Here is a 24,794-nt window from a genome sequence, read left to right as displayed (position 1 = left end):
TGCCATCTCTGACGTTCTTTTCAAGAAGGATAAACTCGGAAGGGCAAGCTTGGAAATAAAACGTACAAAATGTCAACAGGACCAGGGATTCCCAGCCAGTCTCCCATGCCGGTACTGGCCCAGCCTCAAGCTGCTTAGCAGCTGCAATCTGACGAGGGCATGCATATTCAGCTTAGAATGGCCATTGACGGAAGTGTGCCATCTCTGACGTTCTTTTCAAGAAGGTTAAACTCGAAAGGGCAAGCTTGGAAATAAAACGTACGAAATGTCAACACGATCAGTGATTCCCAGCCAGTCTCCCATGCCGGTACTGGCCCGGCCTCAAGCTGCTTAGCGGCTGCGATCTGACGAGGGCATGCATATTCAGCTTAGAATGGCCGTTGACGGAAGCGTACCATCTCTGACGTTCTTTTCAAGAAGGATAAACTCGGAAGGGCAAGCTTGGAAAAAAAACGTACAAAATGTCAACAGGACCAGGGATTCCCAGCCAGTCTCCCATGCCGGTACTGGCCCGGCCTCAAGCTGCTTAGCGGCTGCGATCTGACGAGGGCAGGCATATTCAGCTTAGAATGGCCGTTGACGGAAGCGTGCCATCTCTGACGTTTTTTTCAAGAAGGATAAACTCGGAAGGGCAAGCTTGGAAAAAAAACGTACAAAATGTCAACAGGACCAGGGATTCCCAGCCAGTCTCCCATGCCGGTACTGGCCCGGCCTCAAGCTGCTTAGCGGCTGCGATCTGACAAGGGCATGCATATTCAGCTTAGAATGGCCGTTGACGGAAGCGTGCCATCTCTGACGTTCTTTTCAAGAAGGATAAACTCGGAAGGGCAAGCTTGGAAATAAAACGTACAAAATGTCAACAGGACCAGGGATTCCCAGCCAGTCTCCCATGCCGGTACTGGCCCGGCCTCAAGCTGCTTAGCGGCTGCGATGTGACGAGGGAATGCATATTCAGCTTAGAATGGCCGATGATGGAAGCGTGCCATCTCTGACGTTTTTTTCAAGAAGGATAAACTCGGAAGGGCAAGCTTGGAAAAAAAAACATACAGAATGTCAACAGGACCAGGGATTCCCAGCCAGTCTCCCATGCCGGTACTGGCCCGGCCTCAAGCTGCTTAGAGGCTGCGATCTGACGAGGGAATGCATATTCAGCTTAGAATGGCCGTTGACGGAAGCGTGCCATCTCTGACGTTTTTTTCAAGAAGGATAAACTCGGAAGGGCAAGCTTGGAAATAAAACGTACAAAATGTCAACAGGACCAGGGATTCCCAGCCAGTCTCCCATGCCGGTACTGGCCCGGCCTCAAGCTGCTTAGCGGCTGCGATGTGACGAGGGCATGCATATTTAGTTTAAAATGGCCGTTGACGGAAGCGTGCCATCTCTGACGTTCTTTTCAAGAAGGATAAACTCGGAAGGGCAAGCTTGGAAAAAAAATGTACAAAATGTCAACAGGACCAGGGATTCCCAGCCAGTCTCCTATGCCGGTACTGGCCCGGCATCAAGCTGCTTAGAGGCTGCGATGTGACGAGGGAATGCATATTCAGCTTAGAATGGCCGTTGACGGACGCGTGCCATCTCTGACGTTCTTTTCAAGAAGGATAAACTCGGAAGGGCAAGCTTGGAAAAAAAACGTACAAAATGTCAACAGGACCAGGGATTCCCAGCCAGTCTCCCATGCCGGTACTGGCCCGGCCTCAAGCTGCTTAGTGGCTGCGATCTGACGAGGGCAGGCATATTCAGCTTAGAATGGCCGTTGACAGAAGTGTGCCATCTCTGACGTTTTTTTCAAGAAGGATAAACTCGGAAGGGCAAGCTTGGAAATAAAACGTCAACAGGACCAGGGATTCCCAGCCAGTCTCCCATGCTGGTACTGGCCCGGCCTCAAGCTGCTGCGATCTGACGAGGGCATGCATATTCAGCTTAGAATGGCCGTTGACGGAAGCGTGCCATCTCTGACGTTCTTTTCAAGAAGGATAAACTCGGAAGGGCAAGCTTGGAAAAAAAACGTACAAAATGTCAACAGGACCAGGGATTCCCAGCCAGTCTCCCATGCCGGTACTGGCCCGGCCTCAAGCTGCTTAGCAGCTGCGATCTGACGAGGGCATGCATATTCAGCTTAGAATGGCCGTTGACGGAAGCGTGCCATCTCTGACGTTTTTTTCAAGAAGGATAAACTCGGAAGGGCAAGCTTGGAAAAAAAACGTACAAAATGTCAACATGACCAGGGATTCCCAGCCAGTCTCCCATGCCGGTACTGGCCCAGCCTCAAGCTGCTTAGCGGCTGCGATCTGACGAGGGCATGCATATTCAGCTTAGAATGGCCGTTGACGGAAGCGTGCCATCTCTGATGTTTTTTTCAAGAAGGATAAACTCGGAAGGGCAAGCTTGGAAATAAAACGTACAAAATGTCAACAGGACCAGGGATTCCCAGCCAGTCTCCCATGCCGGTACTGGCCCGGCCTCAAGCTGCTGCGATCTGACGAGGGCATGCATATTCAGCTTAGAATGGCCGTTGACGGAAGCGTGCCATCTCTGACGTTCTTTTCAAGAAGGATAAACTCGGAAGGGCAAGCTTGGAAAAAAAACATTCAAAATGTCAACAGGACCAGGGATTCCCAGCCAGTCTCCCATGCCGGTACTGGCCCGGCCTCAAGCTGCTTAGCGGCTGCGATCTGACGAGGGCATGCATATTCAGCTTAGAATGGCCGTTGACGGAAGCGTGCCATCTCTGACGTTCTTTTCAAGAAGGATAAACTCGGAAGGGCAAGCTTGGAAATAAAACGTACAAAATGTCAACAGGACCAGGGATTCCCAGCCAGTCTCCCATGCCGGTACTGGCCCGACCTCAAGCTGCTTAGCGGCTGCGATCTGACGAGGGCATGCATATTCAGCTTAGAATGGCCGTTGATTGAAGCGTGCCATCTCTGACGTTTTTTTCAAGAAGAATAAACTCGGAAGGGCAAGCTTGGAAAAAAACGTACAAAATGTCAACAGGACCAGGGATTCCCAGCCAGTCTCCCATGCCAGTACTGGCCCGGCCTCAAGCTGCTTAGCGACTGCGATCTGACGAGGGCAGGCATATTCAGCTTAGAATGGCCGTTGACGGAAGCGTGCCATCTCTGACGTTTTTTTCAAGAAGGATAAACTCGGAAGGGCAAGCTTGGAAAAAAAACGTACAAAATGTCAACAGGACCAGGGATTCCCAGCCAGTCTCCCATGCCGGTACTGGCCCGGCCTCAGGCTGCTTAGCAGCTGCGATCTGACGAGGGCATGCATATTTAGCTTAGAATGGCCATTGACGGAAGTGTGCAATCTCTGACGTTCTTTTCAAGAAGGATAAACTCGGAAGGGCAAGCTTGGAAATAAAACGTACAAAATGTCAACAGGACCAGGGATTCCCAGCCAGTCTCCCATGCCGGTACTGGCCCGGCCTCAAGCTGCTGCGATCTGACAAGGGCATGCATATTCAGCTTAGAATGGCCATTGACGGAAGTGTGCCATCTCTGACGTTCTTTTCAAGAAGGATAAACTCGGAAGGGCAAGCTTGGAAAAAAAACGTACAAAATGTCAACACGACCAGGGATTCCCAGCCAGTCTCCCATGCCAGTACTGGCCCAGCCTCAAGCTGCTTAGCGGCTGCGATCTGACGAGGGCATGCATATTCAGCTTAGAATGGCCGTTGACGGAAGCGTGCCATCTCTGACGTTCTTTTCAAGAAGGATAAACTCGGAAGGGCAAGCTTGGAAATAAAACGTACAAAATGTCAACAGGACCAGGGATTCCCAGCCAGTCTCCCATGCCGGTACTGGCCCGGCCTCAAGCTGCTGCGATCTGACGAGGGCATGCATATTCAGCTTAGAATGGCCGTTGACGGAAGCGTGCCATCTCTGACGTTCTTTTCAAGAAGGATAAACTCGGAAGGGCAAGCTTGGAAAAAAACCATACAAAATGTCAACAGGACCAGGGATTCCCAGCCAGTCTCCCATGCCGGTACTGGCCCGGCCTCAAGCTGCTTAGCGGCTGCGATCTGACGAGGGCATGCATATTCAGCTTAGAATGGCCGTTGACGGAAGCGTGCCATCTCTGACGTTCTTTTCAAGAAGGATAAACTCGGAAGGGCAAGCTTGGAAATAAAACGTACAAAATGTCAACAGGACCAGGGATTCCCAGCCAGTCTCCCATGCTGGTACTGGCCCGGCCTCAAGCTGCTTAGCGGCTGCGATCTGACGAGGGCATGCATATTCAGCTTAGAATGGCCGTTGACGGAAGCGTGCCATCTCTGACGTTCTTTTCAAGAAGGATAAACTCGGAAGGGCAAGCTTGGAAAAAAAATGTACAAAATGTCAACAGGACCAGGGATTCCCAGCCAGTCTCCTATGCCGGTACTGGCCCGGCCTCAAGCTGCTTAGCGGCTGCGATGTGACGAGGGAATGCATATTCAGCTTAGAATGGCCGTTGACGGACGCGTGCCATCTCTGACGTTCTTTTCAAGAAGGATAAACTCGGAAGGGCAAGCTTGGAAAAAAAACGTACAAAATGTCAACAGGACCAGGGATTCCCAGCCAGTCTCCCATGCCGGTACTGGCCCGGCCTCAAGCTGCTTAGTGGCTGCGATCTGACGAGGGCAGGCATATTCAGCTTAGAATGGCCGTTGACAGAAGCGTGCCATCTCTGACTTTTTTTTCAAGAAGGATAAACTCGGAAGGGCAAGCTTGGAAAAAAAACGTACAAAACGTCAACAGGACCAGGGATTCCCAGCCAGTCTCCCATGCCGGTACTGGCCCGGCCTCCGGCTGCTTAGCAGCTGCGATCTGATGAGGGCATGCATATTCAGCTTAGAAGGGCCATTGACGGAAGTGTGCCATCTCTGACGTTCTTTTCAAGAAGGATAAACTCGGAAGGGCAAGCTTGGAAATAAAACGTACAAAATGTCAACAGGACCAGGGATTCCCAGCCAGTCTCCCATGCTGGTACTGGGCCGGCCTCAAGCTGCTGCGATCTGACGAGGGCATGCATATTCAGCTTAGAATGGCCGTTGACGGAAGCGTGCCATCTCTGACGTTCTTTTCAAGAAGGATAAACTCGGAAGGGCAAGCTTGGAAAAAAAACGTACAAAATGTCAACAGGACCTGGGATTCCCAGCCAGTCTCCCATGCCGGTACTGGCCCAGCCTCAAGCTGCTGCGATCTGACGAGGGCATGCATATTCAGCTTAGAATGGCCGTTGACGGAAGCGTGCCATCTCTGACGTTTTTTTCAAGAAGGATAAACTCGGAAGGGCAAGCTTGGAAAAAAAACGTACAAAATGTCAACAGGACCAGGGATTCCCAGCCAGTCTCCCATGCCGGTACTGGCCCGGCCTCAAGCTGCTTAGCGGCTGCGATCTGACGAGGGCATGCATATTCAGCTTAGAATGGCCGTTGACGAAAGCGTGCCATCTCTGACGTTCTTTTCAAGAAGGATAAACTCGGAAGGGCAAGCTTGGAAATAAAACGTACAAAATGTCAACAGGACCAGGGAATCCCAGCCAGTCTCCCATGCTGGTACTGGCCCGGCCTCAAGCTGCTTAGCGGCTGCGATCTGACGAGGGCATGCATATTCAGCTTAGAATGGCCGTTGACGGAAGCGTGCCATCTCTGACGTTCTTTTCAAGAAGGATAAACTCGGAAGGGCAAGCTTGGAAAAAAAATGTACAAAATGTCAACAGGACCAGGGATTCCCAGCCAGTCTCGTATGCCGGTACTGGCCCGGCCTCAAGCTGCTTAGCGGCTGCGATCTGACGAGGGAATGCATATTCAGATTAGAATGGCCATTGACGGACGCGTGCCATCTCTGACGTTCTTTTCAAGAAGGATAAACTCGGAAGGGCAAGCTTGGAAAAAAAACGTACAAAATGTCAACAGGACCAGGGATTCCCAGCCAGTCTCCCATGCCAGTACTGACCCGGCCTCAAGCTGCTTAGTGGCTGCGATCTGACGAGGGCAGGCATATTCAGCTTAGAATGGCCGTTGACAGAAGCGTGCCATCTCTGACGTTTTTTTCAAGAAGGATAAACTCGGAAGGGCAAGCTTGGAAAAAAAACGTACAAAATGTCAACAGGACCAGGGATTCCCAGCCAGTCTCCCATGCCGGTACTGGCCCGGCCTCCGGCTGCTTAGCGGCTGCGATCTGATGAGGGCATGCATATTCAGCTTAGAAGGGCCATTGACGGAAGTGTGCCATCTCTGACGTTCTTTTCAAGAAGGATAAACTCGGAAGGGCAAGCTTGGAAATAAAACGTACAAAATGTCAACAGGACCAGGGATTCCCAGCCAGTCTCCCATGCCGGTACTAGCCCGGCCTCAAGCTGCTGCGATCTGACGAGGGCATGCATATTCAGCTTAGAATGGCCGTTGACGGAAGCATGCCATCTCTGACGTTCTTTTCAAGAAGGATAAACTCGGAAGGGCAAGCTTGGAAAAAAAACATACAAAATGTCAACAGGACCAGGGATTCCCAGCCAGTCTCCCATGCCGGTACTGGCCCGGCCTCAAGCTGCTTAGCGGCTGCGATCTGACGAGGGCATGCATATTCAGCTTAGAATGGCCGTTAACGGAAGCGTGCCATCTCTGACGTTCTTTTCAAGAAGGATAAACTCGGAAGGGCAAGCTTGGAAATAAAACGTACAAAATGTCAACAGGACCAGGGATTCCCAGCCAGTCTCCCATGCCGGTACTGGCCCGGCCTCAAGCTGCTTAGCGGCTGCGATCTGACGAGGGCATGCATATTCAGCTTAGAATGGCCGTTGACGGAAGCGTGCCATCTCTGACGTTTTTTTCAAGAAGGATAAACTCGGAAGGGCAAGCTTGGAAAAAAAACGTACAAAATGTCAACAGGACCAGGGATTCCCAGCCAGTCTCCCATGCCGGTACTGGCCCGGCCTCAAGCTGCTTAGCGGCTGCGATCTGACGAGGGCAAGCATATTCAGCTTAGAATGGCCGTTGACGGAAGCGTGCCATCTCTGACGTTTTTTTCAAGAAGGATAAACTCGGAAGGGCAAGCTTGGAAAAAAAACATACAAAATGTCAACAGGACCAGGGATTCCCAGCCAGTCTCCCATGCCGGTACTGGCCCGGCCTCAGGCTGCTTAGCGGCTGCGATCTGACGAGGGCATGCATATTCAGCTTAGAATGGCCATTGACGGAAGTGTGCCATCTCTGACGTTCTTTTCAAGAAGGATAAACTCGGAAGGGCAAGCTTGGAAATAAAACGTACAAAATGTCAACAGGACCAGGGATTCCCAGGCAGTCTCCCATGCCGGTACTGGCCCGGCCTCAAGCTGCTGCGATCTGACGAGGGCATGCATATTCAGCTTAGAATGGCCATTGACGGAAGTGTGCCATCTCTGACGTTCTTTTCAAGAAGGATAAACTCGGAAGGGCAAGCTTGGAAAAAAAACGTACAAAATGTCAACAGGACCAGGGATTCCCAGCCAGTCTCCCATGCCGGTACTGGCCCGGCCTCAGGCTGCTTAGCGGCTGCGATCTGACGAGGGCATGCATATTCAGCTTAGAATGGCCGTTGACGGAAGCGTGCCATCTCTGACGTTCTTTTCAAGAAGGATAAACTCGGAAGGGCAAGCTTGGAAAAAAAATGTACAAAATGTCAACAGGACCAGGGATTCCCAGCCAGTCTCCTATGCCGGTACTGGCCCGGCCTCAAGCTGCTTAGCGGCTGCGATGTGACGAGGGCATGCATATTCAGCTTAGAAGGGCCATTGACGGAAGTGTGCCATCTCTGACGTTCTTTTCAAGAAGGATAAACTCGGAAGGGCAAGCTTGGAAATAAAACGTACAAAATGTCAACAGGACCAGGGATTCCCAGCCAGTCTCCCATGCTGGTACTGGCCCGGCCTCAAGCTGCTGCGATCTGACGAGGGCATGCATATTCAGCTTAGAATGGCCGTTGACGGAAGCGTGCCATCTCTGACGTTCTTTTCAAGAAGGATAAACTCGGAAGGGCAAGCTTGGAAAAAAAACATACAAAATGTCAACAGGACCAGGGATTCCCAGCTAGTCTCCCATGCCGGTACTGGCCCGGCCTCAAGCTGCTTAGCAGCTGCGATCTGACGAGGGCATGCATATTCAGCTTAGAATGGCCATTGACGGAAGCGTGCCATCTCTGACGTTCTTTTCAAGAAGGATAAACTCGGAAGGGCAAGCTTGGAAATAAAACGTACAAAATGTCAACAGGACTAGGGATTCCCAGCCAGTCTCCCATGCCGGTACTGGCCCAGCCTCACGCTGCTTAGCGGCTGCAATCTGACGAGGGCATGCATATTCAGCTTAGAATGGCAGTTGACGGAAGCGTGCCATCTCTGACGTTTTTTTCAAGAAGGATAAACTCGGAAGGGCAAGCTTGGAAAAAAAACGTACAAAATGTCAACAGGACCAGGGATTCCCAGCCAGTCTCCCATGCCGGTACTGGCCCGGCCTCAAGCTGCTTAGCGACTGCGATCTGACGAGGGCATGCATATTCAGCTTAGAATGGCCATTGACGGAAGCGTGCCATCTCTGACGTTCTTTTCAAGAAGGATAAACTCGGAAGGGCAAGCTTGGAAATAAAACGTACAAAATGTCAACAGGACCAGGGATTCCCAGCCAGTCTCCCATGCCGGTACTGGCCCAGCCTCAAGCTGCTTAGCAGCTGCAATCTGACGAGGGCATGCATATTCAGCTTAGAATGGCCATTGACGGAAGTGTGCCATCTCTGACGTTCTTTTCAAGAAGGTTAAACTCGAAAGGGCAAGCTTGGAAATAAAACGTACAAAATGTCAACACGATCAGTGATTCCCAGCCAGTCTCCCATGCCGGTACTGGCCCGGCCTCAAGCTGCTTAGCGGCTGCGATCTGACGAGGGCATGCATATTCAGCTTAGAATGGCCGTTGACGGAAGCGTGCCATCTCTGACGTTCTTTTCAAGAAGGATAAACTCGGAAGGGCAAGCTTGGAAAAAAAACGTACAAAATGTCAACAGGACCAGGGATTCCCAGCCAGACTCCCATGCCGGTACTGGCCCGGCCTCAAGCTGCTTAGCGGCTGCGATCTGACGAGGGCAGGCATATTCAGCTTAGAATGGCCGTTGACGGAAGCGTGCCATCTCTGACGTTTTTTTCAAGAAGGATAAACTCGGAAGGGCAAGCTTGGAAAAAAAACGTACAAAATGTCAACAGGACCAGGGATTCCCAGCCAGTCTCCCATGCCGGTACTGGCCCGGCCTCAAGCTGCTTAGCGGCTGCGATCTGACAAGGGCATGCATATTCAGCTTAGAATGGCCGTTGACGGAAGCGTGCCATCTCTGACGTTCTTTTCAAGAAGGATAAACTCGGAAGGGCAAGCTTGGAAATAAAACGTACAAAATGTCAAAAGGACCAGGGATTCCCAGCCAGACTACCATGCCGGTACTGGCCCGGCCTCAAGCTGCTTAGCGGCTGCGATGTGACGAGGGAATGCATATTCAGCTTAGAATGGCCGATGATGGAAGCGTGCCATCTCTGACGTTTTTTTCAAGAAGGATAAACTCGAAAGGGCAAGCTTGGAAAAAAAACATACAGAATGTCAACAGGACCAGGGATTCCCAGCCAGTCTCCCATGCCGGTACTGGCCCGGCCTCAAGCTGCTTAGAGGCTGCGATCTGACGAGGGAATGTATATTCAGCTTAGAATGGCCGTTGACGGAAGCGTGCCATCTCTGACGTTTTTTTCAAGAAGGATAAACTCGGAAGGGCAAGCTTGGAAATAAAACGTACAAAATGTCAACAGGACCAGGGATTCCCAGCCAGTCTCCCATGCCGGTACTGGCCCGGCCTCAAGCTGCTTAGCGGCTGCGATGTGACGAGGGCATGCATATTCAGTTTAGAATGGCCGTTGACGGAAGCGTGCCATCTCTGACGTTCTTTTCAAGAAGGATAAACTCGGAAGGGCAAGCTTGGAAAAAAAAACGTACAAAATGTCAACAGGACCAGGGATTCCCAGCCAGTCTCCCATGCCGGTACTGGCCCGGCCTCAAGCTGCTGCGATCTGACGAGGGCATGCATATTCAGCTTAGAAGGGCCGTTGACGGAAGCGTGCCATCTCTGACGTTCTTTTCAAGAAGGATAAACTCGGAAGGGCAAGCTTGGAAATAAAACGTACAAAATGTCAACAGGACCAGGGATTCCCAGCCAGTCTCCCATGCCGGTACTGGCCCGGCCTCAAGCTGCTTAGCGGCTGCGATCTGACGAGGGCATGCATATTCAGCTTAGAATGGCCGTTGACAGAAGCGTGCCATCTCTGACGTTCTTTTCAAGAAGGATAAACTCGGAAGGGCAAGCTTGGAAATAAAACGTACAAAATGTCAACAGGACCAGGGATTCCCAGCCAGTCTCCCATGCCGGTACTGGCCCGGCCTCAAGCTGCTTAGCGGCTGCGATCTGACGAGGGGATGCATATTCAGCTTAGAATGGCCGTTGACGGAAGCGTGCCATCTCTGACGTTCTTTTCAAGAAGGATAAACTCGGAAGGGCAAGCTTGGAAATAAAACGTACAAAATGTCAACAGGACCAGGGATTCCCAGCCAGTCTCCCATGCCGGTACTGGCCCGGCCTCAAGCTGCTTAGCGGCTGCGATCTGACGAGGGGATGCATATTCAGCTTAGAATGGCCGTTGACGGAAGCGTGCCATCTCTGACGTTCTTTTCAAGAAGGATAAACTCGGAAGGGCAAGCTTGGAAATAAAACGTACAAAATGTCAACAGGACCAGGGATTCCCAGCCAGTCTCCCAAGCCGGTACTGGCCCAGCCTCAAGCTGCTTAGCGGCTGCGATGTGACGAGGGTATGCATATTCAGCTTAGAATGGCCGTTGACGGACGCGTGACATCTCTGACGTTCTTTTCAAGAAGGATAAACTCGGAAGGGCAAGCTTGGAAAAAAAACGTACAAAATGTCAGCAGGACCAGGGATTCCCAGCCAGTCTCTCATGCCGGTACTGGCCCGGCCTCAAGCTGCTTAGCGGCTGCGATCTGACGAGGGCAGGCATATTCAGCTTAGAATGGCCGTTGACGGAAGCGTGCCATCTCTGACGTTTTTTTCAAGAAGGATAAACTCGGAAGGGCAAGCTTGGAAAAAAAACGTACAAAATGTCAACAGGACCAGGGATTCCCAGCCAGTCTCCCATGCCGGTACTGGCCCGGCCTCAGGCTGCTTAGCGGCTGCGATCTGATGAGGGCATGCATATTCAGCTTAGAATGGCCATTGACGGAAGTGTGCCATCTCTGACGTTCTTTTCAAGAAGGATAAACTCGGAAGGGCAAGCTTGGAAATAAAACGTACAAAATGTCAACAGGACCAGGGATTCCCAGCCAGTCTCCCATGCCGGTACTGGCCCGGCCTCAAGCTGCTGCGATCTGACGAGGGCATGCATATTCAGCTTAGAATGGCCGTTGACGGAAGCGTGCCATCTCTGACGTTCTTTTCAAGAAGGATAAACTCGGAAGGGCAAGCTTGGAAAAAAAACATTCAAAATGTCAACAGGACCAGGGATTCCCAGCCAGTCTCCCATGCCGGTACTGGCCCGGCCTCAAGCTGCTTAGCGGCTGCGATCTGACGAGGGCATGCATATTCAGCTTAGAATGGCCGTTGACGGAAGCGTGCCATCTCTGACGTTCTTTTCAAGAAGGATAAACTCGGAAGGGCAAGCTTGGAAATAAAACGTACAAAATGTCAACAGGACCAGGGATTCCCAGCCAGTCTCCCATGCCGGTACTGGCCCGGCCTCAAGCTGCTTAGCGGCTGCGATCTGACGAGGGAAGGCATATTCAGCTTAGAATGGCCGTTGACGGAAGCGTGCCATCTCTGACGTTTTTTTCAAGAAGAATAAACTCGGAAGGGCAAGCTTGGAAAAAAACGTACAAAATGTCAACAGGACCAGGGATTCCCAGCCAGTCTCCCATGCCAGTACTGGCCCGGCCTCAAGCTGCTTAGCGGCTGCGATCTGACGAGGGCAGACATATTCAGCTTAGAATGGCCGTTGCTGGAAGTGTGCCATCTCTGACGTTTTTTTCAAGAAGGATAAACTCGGAAGGGCAAGCTTGGAAAAAAAACGTACAAAATGTCAACAGGACCAGGGATTCCCAGCCAGTCTCCCATGCCGGTACTGGCCCGGCCTCAGGCTGCTTAGCAGCTGCGATCTGACGAGGGCATGCATATTTAGCTTAGAATGGCCATTGACGGAAGTGTGCAATCTCTGACGTTCTTTTCAAGAAGGATAAACTCGGAAGGGCAAGCTTGGAAATAAAACGTACAAAATGTCAACAGGACCAGGGATTCCCAGCCAGTCTCCCATGCCGGTACTGGCACGGCCTCAAGCTGCTGCGATCTGACAAGGGCATGCATATTCAGCTTAGAATGGCCATTGACGGAAGTGTGCCATCTCTGACGTTCTTTTCAAGAAGGATAAACTCGGAAGGGCAAGCTTGGAAAAAAAACGTACAAAATGTCATCACGACCAGGGATTCCCAGCCAGTCTCCCATGCCAGTACTGGCCCAGCCTCAAGCTGCTTAGCGGCTGCGATCTGACGAGGGCATGCATATTAAGCTTAGAATGGCCGTTGACGGAAGCGTGCCATCTCTGACGTTCTTTTCAAGAAGGATAAACTCGGAAGGGCAAGCTTGGAAATAAAACGTACAAAATGTCAACAGGACCAGGGATTCCCAGCCAGTCTCCCATGCCGGTACTGGCCCGGCCTCAAGCTGCTGCGATCTGACGAGGGCATGCATATTCAGCTTAGAATGGCCGTTGACGGAAGCGTGCCATCTCTGACGTTCTTTTCAAGAAGGATAAACTCGGAAGGGCAAGCTTGGAAAAAAAACATACAAAATGTCAACAGGACCAGGGATTCCCAGCCAGTCTCCCATGCCGGTACTGGCCCGGCCTCAAGCTGCTTAGCGGCTGCGAACTGACGAGGGCATTCATATTCAGCTTAGAATGGCCGTTGACGGAAGCGTGCCATCTCTGACGTTCTTTTCAAGAAGGATAAACTCGGAAGGGCAAGCTTGGAAATAAAACGTACAAAATGTCAACAGGACCAGGGATTCCCAGCCAGTCTCCCATGCTGGTACTGGCCCGGCCTCAAGCTGCTTAGCGGCTGCGATCTGACGAGGGCATGCATATTCAGCTTAGAATGGCCGTTGACGGAAGCGTGCCATCTCTGACGTTCTTTTCAAGAAGGATAAACTCGGAAGGGCAAGCTTGGAAAAAAAATGTACAAAATGTCAACAGGACCAGGGATTCCCAGCCAGTCTCCTATGCCGGTACTGGCCCGGCCTCAAGCTGCTTAGCGGCTGCGATGTGACAAGGGAATGCATATTCAGCTTAGAATGGCCGTTGACGGACGCGTGCCATCTCTGACGTTCTTTTCAAGAAGGATAAACTCGGAAGGGCAAGCTTGGAAAAAAAACATACAAAATGTCAACAGGACCAGGGATTCCCAGCCAGTCTCCCATGCCGGTACTGGCCCGGCCTCAAGCTGCTTAGTGGCTGCGATCTGACGAGGGCAGGCATATTCAGCTTAGAATGGCCGTTGACGGAAGCGTGCCATCTCTGACGTTTTTTTCAAGAAGGATAAACTCGGAAGGGCAAGCTTGGAAAAAAAACATACAAAATGTCAACAGGACCAGGGATTCCCAGCCAGTCTCCCATGCCGGTACTGGCCCGGCCTCAGGCTGCTTAGCGGCTGCGATCTGACGAGGGCATGCATATTCAGCTTAGAATGGCCATTGACGGAAGTGTGCCATCTCTGACGTTCTTTTCAAGAAGGATAAACTCGGAAGGGCAAGCTTGGAAATAAAACGTACAAAATTTCAACAGGACCAGGGATTCCCAGGCAGTCTCCCATGCCGGTACTGGGCCGGCCTCAAGCTGCTGCGATCTGACGAGGGCATGCATATTCAGCTTAGAATGGCCATTGACGGAAATGTGCCATCTCTGACGTTCTTTTCAAGAAGGATAAACTCGGAAGGGCAAGCTTGGAAAAAAAACGTACAAAATGTCAACAGGACCAGGGATTCCCAGCCAGTCTCCCATGCTGGTACTGGCCCGGCCTCAAGCTGCTTAGCGGCTGCGATCTGACGAGGGCATGCATATTCAGCTTAGAATGGCCGTTGACGGAAGCGTGCCATCTCTGACGTTCTTTTCAAGAAGGATAAACTCGGAAGGGCAAGCTTGGAAAAAAAATGTACAAAATGTCAACAGGACCTGGGATTCCCAGCCAGTCTCCTATGCCGGTACTGGCCCGGCCTCAAGCTGCTTAGCGGCTGCGATGTGACGAGGGCATGCATATTCAGCTTAGAATGGCCGTTGACGGACGCGTGCCATCTCTGACGTTCTTTTCAAGAAGGATAAACTCGGAAGGGCAAGCTTGGAAAAAAAACGTACAAAATGTCAACAGGACCAGGGATTCCCAGCCAGTCTCCCATGCCGGTACTGGCCCGGCCTCAAGCTGCTTAGTGGCTGCGATCTGACGAGGGCAGGCATATTCAGCTTAGAATGGCCGTTGACGGAAGCGTGCCATCTCTGACGTTTTTTTCAAGAAGGATAAACTCGGAAGGGCAAGCTTGGAAAAAAAACGTACAAAATGTCAACAGGACCAGGGATTCCCAGCCAGTCTCCCATGCCGGTACTGGCCCGGCCTCCGGCTGCTTAGCGGCTGCGATCTGATGAGGGAATGCATATTCAGCTTAGAAGGGCCATTGACGGAAGTGTGCCATCTCTGACGTTCTTTTCAAGAAGGATAAACTCGGAAGGGCAAGCTTGGAAATAAAACGTACAAAATGTCAACAGGACCAGGGATTCCCAGCCAGTCTCCCATGCTGGTACTGGCCCGGCCTCAAGCTGCTGCGATCTGACGAGGGCATGCATATTCAGCTTAGAATGGCCGTTGACGGAAGCGTGCCATCTCTGACGTTCTTTTCAAGAAGGATAAACTCGGAAGGGCAAGCTTGGAAAAAAAACATACAAAATGTCAACAGGACCAGGGATTCCCAGCTAGTCTCCCATGCCGGTACTGGCCCGGCCTCAAGCTGCTTAGCAGCTGCGATCTGACGAGGGCATGCATATTCAGCTTAGAATGGCCATTGACGGAAGCGTGACATCTCTGACGTTATTTTCAAGAAGGATAAACTCGGAAGGGCAAGCTTGGAAAAAAAACATACAGAATGTCAACAGGACCAGGGATTCCCAGCCAGTCTCCCATGCCGGTACTGGCCCGGCCTCAAGCTGCTTAGAGGCTGCGATCTGACGAGGGAATGCATATTCAGCTTAGAATGGCCGTTGACGGAAGCGTGCCATCTCTGACGTTTTTTTCAAGAAGGATAAACTCGGAAGGGCAAGCTTGGAAATAAAACGTACAAAATGTCAACAGGACCAGGGATTCCCAGCCAGTCTCCCATGCCGGTACTGGCCCGGCCTCAAGCTGCTTAGCGGCTGCGATCTGACGAGGGCATTCATATTCAGCTTAGAATGGCCGTTGACGGAAGCGTGCCATCTCTGACGTTCTTTTCAAGAAGGATAAACTCGGAAGGGCAAGCTTGGAAATAAAACGTACAAAATGTCAACAGGACCAGGGATTCCCAGCCAGTCTCCCATGCTGGTACTGGCCCGGCCTCAAGCTGCTTAGCGGCTGCGATCTGACGAGGGCATGCATATTCAGCTTAGAATGGCCGTTGACGGAAGCGTGCCATCTCTGACGTTCTTTTCAAGAAGGAAAAACTCGGAAGGGCAAGCTTGGAAAAAAAATGTACAAAATGTCAACAGGACCAGGGATTCCCAGCCAGTCTCCTATGCCGGTACTGGCCCGGCCTCAAGCTGCTTAGCGGCTGCGATGTGACAAGGGAATGCATATTCAGCTTAGAATGGCCGTTGACGGACGCGTGCCATCTCTGACGTTCTTTTCAAGAAGGATAAACTCGGAAGGGCAAGCTTGGAAAAAAAACATACAAAATGTCAACAGGACCAGGGATTCCCAGCCAGTCTCCCATGCCAGTACTGGCCCGGCCTCAAGCTGCTTAGTGGCTGCGATCTGACGAGGGCAGGCATATTCAGCTTAGAATGGCCGTTGACGGAAGCGTGCCATCTCTGACGTTTTTTTCAAGAAGGATAAACTCGGAAGGGCAAGCTTGGAAAAAAAACATACAAAATGTCAACAGGACCAGGGATTCCCAGCCAGTCTCCCATGCCGGTACTGGCCCGGCCTCAGGCTGCTTAGCGGCTGCGATCTGACGAGGGCATGCATATTCAGCTTAGAATGGCCATTGATGGAAGAGTGCCATCTCTGACGTTCTTTTCAAGAAGGATAAACTCGGAAGGGCAAGCTTGGAAATAAAACGTACAAAATTTCAACAGGACCAGGGATTCCCAGGCAGTCTCCCATGCCGGTACTGGGCCGGCCTCAAGCTGCTGCGATCTGACGAGGGAATGCATATTCAGCTTAGAATGGCCATTGACGGAAATGTGCCATCTCTGACGTTCTTTTCAAGAAGGATAAACTCGGAAGGGCAAGCTTGGAAAAAAAACGTACAAAATGTCAACAGGACCAGGGATTCCCAGCCAGTCTCCCATGCCGGTACTGGCCCGGCCTCAAGCTGCTTAGCGGCTGCGATCTGACGAGGGTATGCATATTCAGCTTAGAATGGCCGTTGACGGAAGCGTGCCATCTCTGACGTTCTTTTCAAGAAGGATAAACTCGGAAGGGCAAGCTTGGAAAAAAAATGTACAAAATGTCAACAGGACCTGGGATTCCCAGCCAGTCTCCTATGCCGGTACTGGCCCGGCCTCAAGCTGCTTAGCGGCTGCGATGTGACGAGGGCATGCATATTCAGCTTAGAATGGCCGTTGACGGACGCGTGCCATCTCTGACGTTCTTTTCAAGAAGGATAAACTCGGAAGGGCAAGCTTGGAAAAAAAACGTACAAAATGTCAACAGGACCAGGGATTCCCAGCCAGTCTCCCATGCCGGTACTGGCCCGGCCTCAAGCTGCTTAGTGGCTGCGATCTGACGAGGGCAGGCATATTCAGCTTAGAATGGCCGTTGACGGAAGCGTGCCATCTCTGACGTTTTTTTCAAGAAGGATAAACTCGGAAGGGCAAGCTTGGAAAAAAAACGTACAAAATGTCAACAGGACCAGGGATTCCCAGCCAGTCTCCCATGCCGGTACTGGCCCGGCCTCCGGCTGCTTAGCGGCTGCGATCTGATGAGGGCATGCATATTCAGCTTAGAAGGGCCATTGACGGAAGTGTGCCATCTCTGACGTTCTTTTCAAGAAGGATAAACTCGGAAGGGCAAGCTTGGAAATAAAACGTACAAAATGTCAACAGGACCAGGGATTCCCAGCCAGTCTCCCATGCTGGTACTGGCCCGGCCTCAAGCTGCTGCGATCTGACGAGGGCATGCATATTCAGCTTAGAATGGCCGTTGACGGAAGCGTGCCATCTCTGACGTTCTTTTCAAGAAGGATGAACTCGGAAGGGCAAGCTTGGAAAAAAAACATACAAAATGTCAACAGGACCAGGGATTCCCAGCTAGTCTCCCATGCCGGTACTGGCCCGGCCTCAAGCTGCTTAGCAGCTGCGATCTGACGAGGGCATGCATATTCAGCTTAGAATGGCCATTGACGGAAGCGTGCCATCTCTGACGTTCTTTTCAAGAAGGATAAACTCGGAAGGGCAAGCTTGGAAAAAAAACATACAGAATGTCAACAGGACCAGGGATTCCCAGCCAGTCTCCCATGCCGGTACTGGCCCGGCCTCAAGCTGCTTAGAGGCTGCGATCTGACGAGGGAATGCATATTCAGCTTAGAATGGCCGTTGACGGAAGCGTGCCATCTCTGACGTTTTTTTCAAGAAGGATAAACTCGGAAGGGCAAGCTTGGAAATAAAACGTACAAAATGTCAACAGGACCAGGGATTCCCAGCCAGTCTCCCATGCCGGTACTGGCCCGGCCTCAAGCTGCTTAGCGGCTGCGATGTGACGAGGGCATGCATATTCAGTTTAGAATGGCCGTTGACGGAAGCGTGCCATCTCTGACGTTCTTTTCAAGAAGGATAAACTCGGAAGGGCAAGCTTGGAAAAAAAAACGTACAAAATGTCAACAGGACCAGGGATTCCCAGCCAGTCTCCCATGCCGGTACTGGCCCGGCCTCAAGCTGCTGCGATCTGACGAGGGCATGCATATTCAGCTTAGAAAGGCCGTTGACGGAAGCGTGCCATCTCTGACGTTCTTTTCAAGAAGGATAAACTCGGAAGGGCAAGCTTGGAAATAAAACGTACAAAATGTCAACAGGACCAGGGATTCCCAGGCAGTCTCCCATGCCGGTACTGGCCCGGCCTCAAGCTGCTTAGCGGCTGCGATCTGACGAGGGCATGCATATTCAGCTTAGAATGGCCGTTGACAGAAGCGTGCCATCTCTGACGTTCTTTTCAAGAAGGATAAACTCGGAAGGGCAAGCTTGGAAATAAAACGTACAAAATGTCAACAGGACCAGGGATTCCCAGCCAGTCTCCCACGCCGGTACTGGCCCGGCCTCAAGCTGCTTAGCGGCTGCGATCTGACGAGGGGATGCATATTCAGCTTAGAATGGCCGTTGACGGAAGCGTGCCATCTCTGACGTTCTTTTCAAGAAGGATAAACTCGGAAGGGCAAGCTTGGAAATAAAACGTTCAAAATGTCAACAGGACCAGGGATTCCCAGCCAGTCTCCCATGCCGGTACTGGCCCAGCCTCAAGCTGCTTAGCGGCTGCGATGTGACGAGGGTATGCATATTCAGCTTAGAATGGCCGTTGACGGACGCGTGCCATCTCTGACGTTCTTTTCAAGAAGGATAAACTCGGAAGGGCAAGCTTGGAAAAAAACGTACAAAATGTCAACAGGACCAGGGATTCCCAGCCAGTCTCCCATGCCGGTACTGGCCCGGCCTCAAGCTGCTTAGCGGCTGCGATCTGAAGAGGGCAGGCATATTCAGCTTAGAATGGCCGTTGACGGAAGCGTGCCATCTCTGACGTTTTTTTCAAGAAGGATAAACTCGGAAGGGCAAGCTTGGAAAAAAAACGTACAAAATGTCAACAGGACCAGGGATTCCCAGCCAGTCTCCCATGCCGGTACTGGCCCGGCCTCAGGCTGCTTAGCGGCTGCGATCTGATGAGGGCATGCATATTCAGCTTAGAATGGCCGTTGACGGAAGTGTGCCATCTCTGACGTTCTTTTCAAGAAGGATAAACTCGGAAGGGCAAGCTTGGAAATAAAACGTACAAAATGTCAACAGAACCAGGGATTCCCAGCCAGTCTCCCATGCCGGTACTGGCCCGGCCTCAAGCTGCTGCGATCTGACGAGGGCATGCATATTCAGCTTAGAATGGCCGTTGACGGAAGCGTGCCATCTCTGACGTTCTTTTCAAGAAGGATAAACTCGGAAGGGCAAGCTTGGAAAAAAAACATTCAAAATGTCAACAGGACCAGGGATTCCCAGCCAGTCTCCCATGCCGGTACTGGCCCGGCCTCAAGCTGCTTAGCGGCTGCGATCTGACGAGGGCATGCATATTCAGCTTAGAATGGCCGTTGACGGAAGCGTGCCATCTCTGACGTTCTTTTCAAGAAGGATAAACTCGGAAGGGCAAGCTTGGAAATAAAACGTACAAAATGTCAACAGGACCAGGGATTCCCAGCCAGTCTCCCATGCCGGTACTGGCCCGGCCTCAAGCTGCTTAGCGGCTGCGATCTGACGAGGGCATGCATATTCAGCTTAGAATGGCCGTTGACGGAAGAGTGCCATCTCTGACGTTTTTTTCAAGAAGAATAAACTCGGAAGGGCAAGCTTGGAAAAAAACGTACAAAATGTCAACAGGACCAGGGATTCCCAGCCAGTCTCCCATGCCAGTACTGGCCCGGCCTCAAGCTGCTTAGCGGCTGCGATCTGACGAGGGCAGGCATATTCAGCTTAGAATGGCCGTTGACGGAAGTGTGCCATCTCTGACGTTTTTTTCAAGAAGGATAAACTCGGAAGGGCAAGCTTGGAAAAAAAACGTACAAAATGTCAACAGGACCAGGGATTCCCAGCCAGTCTCCCATGCCGGTACTGGCCCGGCCTCAGGCTGCTTAGCAGCTGCGATCTGACGAGGGCATGCATATTTAGCTTAGAATGGCCATTGACGGAAGTGTGCAATCTCTGATGTTCTTTTCAAGAAGGATAAACTCGGAAGGGCAAGCTTGGAAATAAAACGTACAAAATGTCAACAGGACCAGGGATTCCCAGCCAGTCTCCCATGCCGGTACTGGCCCGGCCTCAAGCTGCTGCGATCTGACAAGGGCATGCATATTCAGCTTAGAATGGCCATTGACGGAAGTGTGCCATCTCTGACGTTCTTTTCAAGAAGGATAAACTCGGAAGGGCAAGCTTGGAAAAAAAACGTACAAAATGTCAACACGACCAGGGATTCCCAGCCAGTCTCCCATGCCAGTACTGGCCCAGCCTCAAGCTGCTTAGCGGCTGCGATCTGACGAGGGCATGCATATTCAGCTTAGAATGGCCGTTGACGGAAGTGTGCCATCTCTGACGTTCTTTTCAAGAAGGATAAACTCGGAAGGGCAAGCTTGGAAATAAAACGTACAAAATGTCAACAGGACCAGGGATTCCCAGCCAGTCTCCCATGCCGGTACTGGCCCGGCCTCAAGCTGCTGCGATCTGACGAGGGCATGCATATTCAGCTTAGAATGGCCGTTGACGGAAGCGTGCCATCTCTGACGTTCTTTTCAAGAAGGATAAACTCGGAAGGGCAAGCTTGGAAAAAAAACATACAAAATGTCAACAGGACCAGGGATTCCCAGCCAGTCTCCCATGCCGGTACTGGCCCGGCCTCAAGCTGCTTAGCGGCTGCGATCTGACGAGGGCATGCATATTCAGCTTAGAATGGCCGTTGACGGAAGCGTGCCATCTCTGACGTTCTTTTCAAGAAGGATAAACTCGGAAGGGCAAGCTTGGAAATAAAACGTACAAAATGTCAACAGGACCAGGGATTCCCAGCCAGTCTCCCATGCTGGTACTGGCCCGGCCTCAAGCTGCTTAGCGGCTGCGATCTGACAAGGCCATGCATATTCAGCTTAGAATGGCCGTTGACGGAAGCGTGCCATCTCTGACGTTCTTTTCAAGAAGGATAAACTCGGAAGGGCAAGCTTGGAAAAAAAATGTACAAAATGTCAACAGGACCAGGGATTCCCAGCCAGTCTCCTATGCCGGTACTGGCCCGGCCTCAAGCTGCTTAGCGGCTGCGATGTGACGAGGGAATGCATATTCAGCTTAGAGTGGCCGTTGACGGACGCGTGCCATCTCTGACGTTCTTTTCAAGAAGGATAAACTCGGAAGGGCAAGCTTGGAAAAAAAACGTACAAAATGTCAACAGGACCAGGGATTCCCAGCCAGTCTCCCATGCCGGTACTGGCCCGGCCTCAAGCTGCTTAGTGGCTGCGATCTGACGAGGGCAGGCATATTCAGCTTAGAATGGCCGTTGACAGAAGCGTGCCATCTCTGACGTTTTTTTCAAGAAGGATAAACTCGGAAGGGCAAGCTTGGAAAAAAAACGTACAAAATGTCAACAGGACCAGGGATTCCCAGCCAGTCTCCCATGCTGGTACTGGCCCGGCCTCAAGCTGCTGCGATCTGACGAGGGCATGCATATTCAGCTTAGAATGGCCGTTGACGGAAGCGTGCCATCTCTGACGTTCTTTTCAAGAAGGATAAACTCGGAAGGGCAAGCTTGGAAAAAAAACGTACAAAATGTCAACAGGACCAGGGATTCCCAGCCAGTCTCCCATGCCGGTACTGGCCCGGCCTCAAGCTGCTTAGCGGCTGCGATCTGACGAGGGCATGCATATTCAGCTTAGACTTGCCGTTGACGGAAGCGTGCCATCTCTGACGTTCTTTTCAAGAAGGATAAACTCGGAAGGGCAAGCTTGGAAATAAAACGTACAAAATGTCAACAGGACCAGGGATTCCCAGCCAGTCTCCCATGCCGGTACTGGCCCGGCCTCAAGCTGCTTAGCGGCTGCGATCTGACTAGGGCATGCATATTCAGCTTAGAATGGCCGTTGACGGAAGCGTGCCATCTCTGACGTTCTTTTCAAGAAGGATAAACTCGGAAGGGCAAGCTTGGAAAAAAAATGTACAAAATGTCAACAGGACCAGGGATTCCCAGCCAGTCTCCTATGCCGGTACTGGCCCGGCCTCAAGCTGCTTAGCGGCTGCGATGTGACGAGGGAATGCATATTCAGCTTAGAATGGCCGTTGACGGACGCGTGCCATCTCTGACGTTCTTTTCAAGAAGGATAAACTCGGAAGGGCAAGCTTGGAAAAAAAACGTACAAAATGTCAACAGGACCAGGGATTCCCAGCCAGTCTCCCATGCCGGTACTGGCCCGGCCTCAAGCTGCTTAGTGGCTGCGATCTGACGAGGGCAGGCATATTCAGCTTAGAATGGCCGTTGACAGAAGCGTGCCATCTCTGACGTTTTTTTCAAGAAGGATAAACTCGGAAGGGCAAGCTTGGAAAAAAAACGTACAAAATGTCAACAGGACCAGGGATTCCCAGCCAGTCTCCCATGCCGGTACTGGCCCGGCCTCCGGCTGCTTAGCGGCTGCGATCTGATGAGGGCATGCATATTCAGCTTAGAAGGGCCATTGACAGAAGTGTGCCATCTCTGACGTTCTTTTCAAGAAGGATAAACTCGGAAGGGCAAGCTTGGAAATAAAACGTACAAAATGTCAACAGGACCAGGGATTCCCAGCCAGTCTCCCATGCTGGTACTGGCACGGCCTAAAGCTGCTGCGATCTGACGAGGGCATGCATATTCAGCTTAGAACGGCCGTTGACGGAAGCGTGCCATCTCTGACGTTCTTTTCAAGAAGGATAAACTCGGAAGGGCAAGCTTGGAAAAAAAACATACAAAATGTCAACAGGACCAGGGATTCCCAGCCAGTCTCCCATGCCAGTACTGGCCCGGCCTCAAGCTGCTTAGCAGCTGCGATCTGACGAGGGCATGCATATTCAGCTTAGAATGGCCGTTGACGGAAGCGTGCCATCTCTGACGTTCTTTTCAAGAAGGATAAACTCGGAAGGGCAAGCTTGGAAATAAAACGTACAAAATGTCAACAGGACCAGGGATTCCCAGCCAGTCTCCCATGCCGGTACTGGCCCGGCCTCAAGCTGCTTAGCGGCTGCGATCTGACGAGGGCATGCATATTCAGCTTAGAATGGCCGTTGACGGAAGTGTGCCATCTCTGACGTTCTTTTCAAGAAGGATAAACTCGGAAGGGCAAGCTTGGAAAAAAAATGTACAAAATGTCAACAGGACCAGGGATTCCCAGCCAGTCTCCCATGCCGGTACTGGCCCGGCCTCAAGCTGCTTAGCGGCTGCGATCTGACGAGGGCAGGCATATTCAGCTTAGAATGGCCGTTGACGGAAGCGTGCCATCTCTGACGTTTTTTTCAAGAAGGATAAACTCGGAAGGGCAAGCTTGGAAATAAAACGTACAAAATGTCAACAGGACCAGGGAATCCCAGCCAGTCTCCCATGCCGGTACTGGCCCGGCCTCAAGCTGCTGCGATCTGACGAGGGCATGCATATTCAGCTTAGAATGGCCGTTGACGGAAGCGTGCCATCTCTGACGTTCTTTTCAAGAAGGATAAACTCGGAAGGGCAAGCTTGGAAAAAAAACATTCAAAATGTCAACAGGACCAGGGATTCCCAGCCAGTCTCCCATGCCGGTACTGGCCCGGCCTCAAGCTGCTTAGCGGCTGCGATCTGACGAGGGCATGCATATTCAGCTTAGAATGGCCGTTGACGGAAGCGTGCCATCTCTGACGTTCTTTTCAAGAAGGATAAACTCGGAAGGGCAAGCTTGGAAATAAAACGTACAAAATGTCAACAGGACCAGGGATTCCCAGCCAGTCTCCCATGCCGGTACAGGCCCGGCCTCAAGCTGCTTAGCGGCTGCGATCTGACGAGGGCATGCATATTCAGCTTAGAATGGCCGTTGACGGAAGCGTGCCATCTCTGACGTTTTTTTCAAGAAGAATAAACTCGGAAGGGCAAGCTTGGAAAAAAATGTACAAAATGTCAACAGGACCAGGGATTCCCAGCCAGTCTCCCATGCCAGTACTGGCCCGGCCTCAAGCTGCTTAGCGGCTGCGATCTGACGAGGGCAGGCATATTCAGCTTAGAATGGCCGTTGACAGAAGCGTGCCATCTCTGACGTTTTTTTCAAGAAGGATAAATTCGGAAGGGCAAGCTTGGAAAAAAAACGTACAAAATGTCAACAGGACCAGGGATTCCCAGCCAGTCTCCCATGCCGGTACTGGCCCGGCCTCAGGCTGCTTAGCAGCTGCGATCTGACGAGGGCATGCATATTTAGCTTAGAATGGCCATTGACGGAAGTGTGCAATCTCTGACGTTCTTTTCAAGAAGGATAAACTCGGAAGGGCAAGCTTGGAAAAAAAACGTACAAAATGTCAACAGGACCAGGGATTCCCAGCCAGTCTCCCATGCCGGTACTGGCCCGGCCTCAGGCTGCTTAGCAGCTGCGATCTGACGAGGGCATGCATATTTAGCTTAGAATGGCCATTGACGGAAGTGTGCAATCTCTGACGTTCTTTTCAAGAAGGATAAACTCGGAAGGGCAAGCTTGGAAATAAAACGTACAAAATGTCAACAGGACCAGGGATTTCCAGCCAGTCTCCC

At 51.5% G+C, this 24,794-nt stretch overlaps 35 pseudogenes; all 35 read right to left on the bottom strand.

Moving 5' to 3' along the window:
• Nucleotides 1-462: 462 nt before the first annotated feature.
• On the bottom strand, nucleotides 463-581 carry LOC141058141 (5S ribosomal RNA; annotated as a pseudogene).
• Nucleotides 582-1,639: 1,058 nt separating this feature from the next.
• On the bottom strand, nucleotides 1,640-1,758 carry LOC141057956 (5S ribosomal RNA; annotated as a pseudogene).
• Nucleotides 1,759-2,014: 256 nt separating this feature from the next.
• Nucleotides 2,015-2,133, bottom strand: LOC141056446 (5S ribosomal RNA; annotated as a pseudogene).
• Nucleotides 2,134-2,594: 461 nt separating this feature from the next.
• LOC141054547 (5S ribosomal RNA) lies at nucleotides 2,595-2,713 on the bottom strand (annotated as a pseudogene).
• Nucleotides 2,714-2,985: 272 nt separating this feature from the next.
• Nucleotides 2,986-3,104, bottom strand: LOC141056277 (5S ribosomal RNA; annotated as a pseudogene).
• Nucleotides 3,105-3,949: 845 nt separating this feature from the next.
• Nucleotides 3,950-4,068, bottom strand: LOC141054536 (5S ribosomal RNA; annotated as a pseudogene).
• Nucleotides 4,069-4,145: 77 nt separating this feature from the next.
• Nucleotides 4,146-4,264, bottom strand: LOC141051810 (5S ribosomal RNA; annotated as a pseudogene).
• Nucleotides 4,265-4,537: 273 nt separating this feature from the next.
• Nucleotides 4,538-4,656, bottom strand: LOC141057951 (5S ribosomal RNA; annotated as a pseudogene).
• A 649-nt stretch (nucleotides 4,657-5,305) lies between these two features.
• Nucleotides 5,306-5,424, bottom strand: LOC141054525 (5S ribosomal RNA; annotated as a pseudogene).
• A 469-nt stretch (nucleotides 5,425-5,893) lies between these two features.
• LOC141051557 (5S ribosomal RNA) lies at nucleotides 5,894-6,012 on the bottom strand (annotated as a pseudogene).
• A 657-nt stretch (nucleotides 6,013-6,669) lies between these two features.
• LOC141054514 (5S ribosomal RNA) lies at nucleotides 6,670-6,788 on the bottom strand (annotated as a pseudogene).
• Nucleotides 6,789-6,865: 77 nt separating this feature from the next.
• On the bottom strand, nucleotides 6,866-6,984 carry LOC141058775 (5S ribosomal RNA; annotated as a pseudogene).
• Nucleotides 6,985-9,005: 2,021 nt separating this feature from the next.
• Nucleotides 9,006-9,124, bottom strand: LOC141058909 (5S ribosomal RNA; annotated as a pseudogene).
• A 1,050-nt stretch (nucleotides 9,125-10,174) lies between these two features.
• On the bottom strand, nucleotides 10,175-10,293 carry LOC141054492 (5S ribosomal RNA; annotated as a pseudogene).
• Nucleotides 10,294-11,538: 1,245 nt separating this feature from the next.
• LOC141054481 (5S ribosomal RNA) lies at nucleotides 11,539-11,657 on the bottom strand (annotated as a pseudogene).
• Nucleotides 11,658-13,089: 1,432 nt separating this feature from the next.
• Nucleotides 13,090-13,208, bottom strand: LOC141051806 (5S ribosomal RNA; annotated as a pseudogene).
• Nucleotides 13,209-13,481: 273 nt separating this feature from the next.
• On the bottom strand, nucleotides 13,482-13,600 carry LOC141057946 (5S ribosomal RNA; annotated as a pseudogene).
• A 461-nt stretch (nucleotides 13,601-14,061) lies between these two features.
• LOC141051794 (5S ribosomal RNA) lies at nucleotides 14,062-14,180 on the bottom strand (annotated as a pseudogene).
• Nucleotides 14,181-14,453: 273 nt separating this feature from the next.
• On the bottom strand, nucleotides 14,454-14,572 carry LOC141057939 (5S ribosomal RNA; annotated as a pseudogene).
• Nucleotides 14,573-15,621: 1,049 nt separating this feature from the next.
• Nucleotides 15,622-15,740, bottom strand: LOC141051791 (5S ribosomal RNA; annotated as a pseudogene).
• A 273-nt stretch (nucleotides 15,741-16,013) lies between these two features.
• LOC141052615 (5S ribosomal RNA) lies at nucleotides 16,014-16,132 on the bottom strand (annotated as a pseudogene).
• An 853-nt stretch (nucleotides 16,133-16,985) lies between these two features.
• On the bottom strand, nucleotides 16,986-17,104 carry LOC141057935 (5S ribosomal RNA; annotated as a pseudogene).
• A 1,238-nt stretch (nucleotides 17,105-18,342) lies between these two features.
• On the bottom strand, nucleotides 18,343-18,461 carry LOC141058647 (5S ribosomal RNA; annotated as a pseudogene).
• Nucleotides 18,462-18,929: 468 nt separating this feature from the next.
• Nucleotides 18,930-19,048, bottom strand: LOC141058655 (5S ribosomal RNA; annotated as a pseudogene).
• A 461-nt stretch (nucleotides 19,049-19,509) lies between these two features.
• LOC141054448 (5S ribosomal RNA) lies at nucleotides 19,510-19,628 on the bottom strand (annotated as a pseudogene).
• A 77-nt stretch (nucleotides 19,629-19,705) lies between these two features.
• LOC141054370 (5S ribosomal RNA) lies at nucleotides 19,706-19,824 on the bottom strand (annotated as a pseudogene).
• A 76-nt stretch (nucleotides 19,825-19,900) lies between these two features.
• On the bottom strand, nucleotides 19,901-20,019 carry LOC141055329 (5S ribosomal RNA; annotated as a pseudogene).
• Nucleotides 20,020-20,864: 845 nt separating this feature from the next.
• Nucleotides 20,865-20,983, bottom strand: LOC141054364 (5S ribosomal RNA; annotated as a pseudogene).
• A 469-nt stretch (nucleotides 20,984-21,452) lies between these two features.
• On the bottom strand, nucleotides 21,453-21,571 carry LOC141057925 (5S ribosomal RNA; annotated as a pseudogene).
• Nucleotides 21,572-22,424: 853 nt separating this feature from the next.
• Nucleotides 22,425-22,543, bottom strand: LOC141057920 (5S ribosomal RNA; annotated as a pseudogene).
• A 461-nt stretch (nucleotides 22,544-23,004) lies between these two features.
• LOC141051892 (5S ribosomal RNA) lies at nucleotides 23,005-23,123 on the bottom strand (annotated as a pseudogene).
• Nucleotides 23,124-23,200: 77 nt separating this feature from the next.
• LOC141054361 (5S ribosomal RNA) lies at nucleotides 23,201-23,319 on the bottom strand (annotated as a pseudogene).
• Nucleotides 23,320-23,396: 77 nt separating this feature from the next.
• Nucleotides 23,397-23,515, bottom strand: LOC141058134 (5S ribosomal RNA; annotated as a pseudogene).
• Nucleotides 23,516-23,780: 265 nt separating this feature from the next.
• On the bottom strand, nucleotides 23,781-23,899 carry LOC141054356 (5S ribosomal RNA; annotated as a pseudogene).
• Nucleotides 23,900-24,171: 272 nt separating this feature from the next.
• LOC141055208 (5S ribosomal RNA) lies at nucleotides 24,172-24,290 on the bottom strand (annotated as a pseudogene).
• Between the last annotated feature and the right edge of the window lie 504 nt (nucleotides 24,291-24,794).

This window comes from Dendrobates tinctorius, unplaced genomic scaffold (assembly GCF_039654945.1).
Source record: "Dendrobates tinctorius isolate UK_male_01 unplaced genomic scaffold, ASM3965494v1 ptg000011l, whole genome shotgun sequence".
In the NCBI taxonomy this organism is placed as follows: domain Eukaryota; kingdom Metazoa; phylum Chordata; class Amphibia; order Anura; family Dendrobatidae; genus Dendrobates; species Dendrobates tinctorius.
The sequence above is the reverse complement of the archived record's forward strand: the minus strand, read 5'-3'. Positions and strand labels throughout refer to the sequence as shown.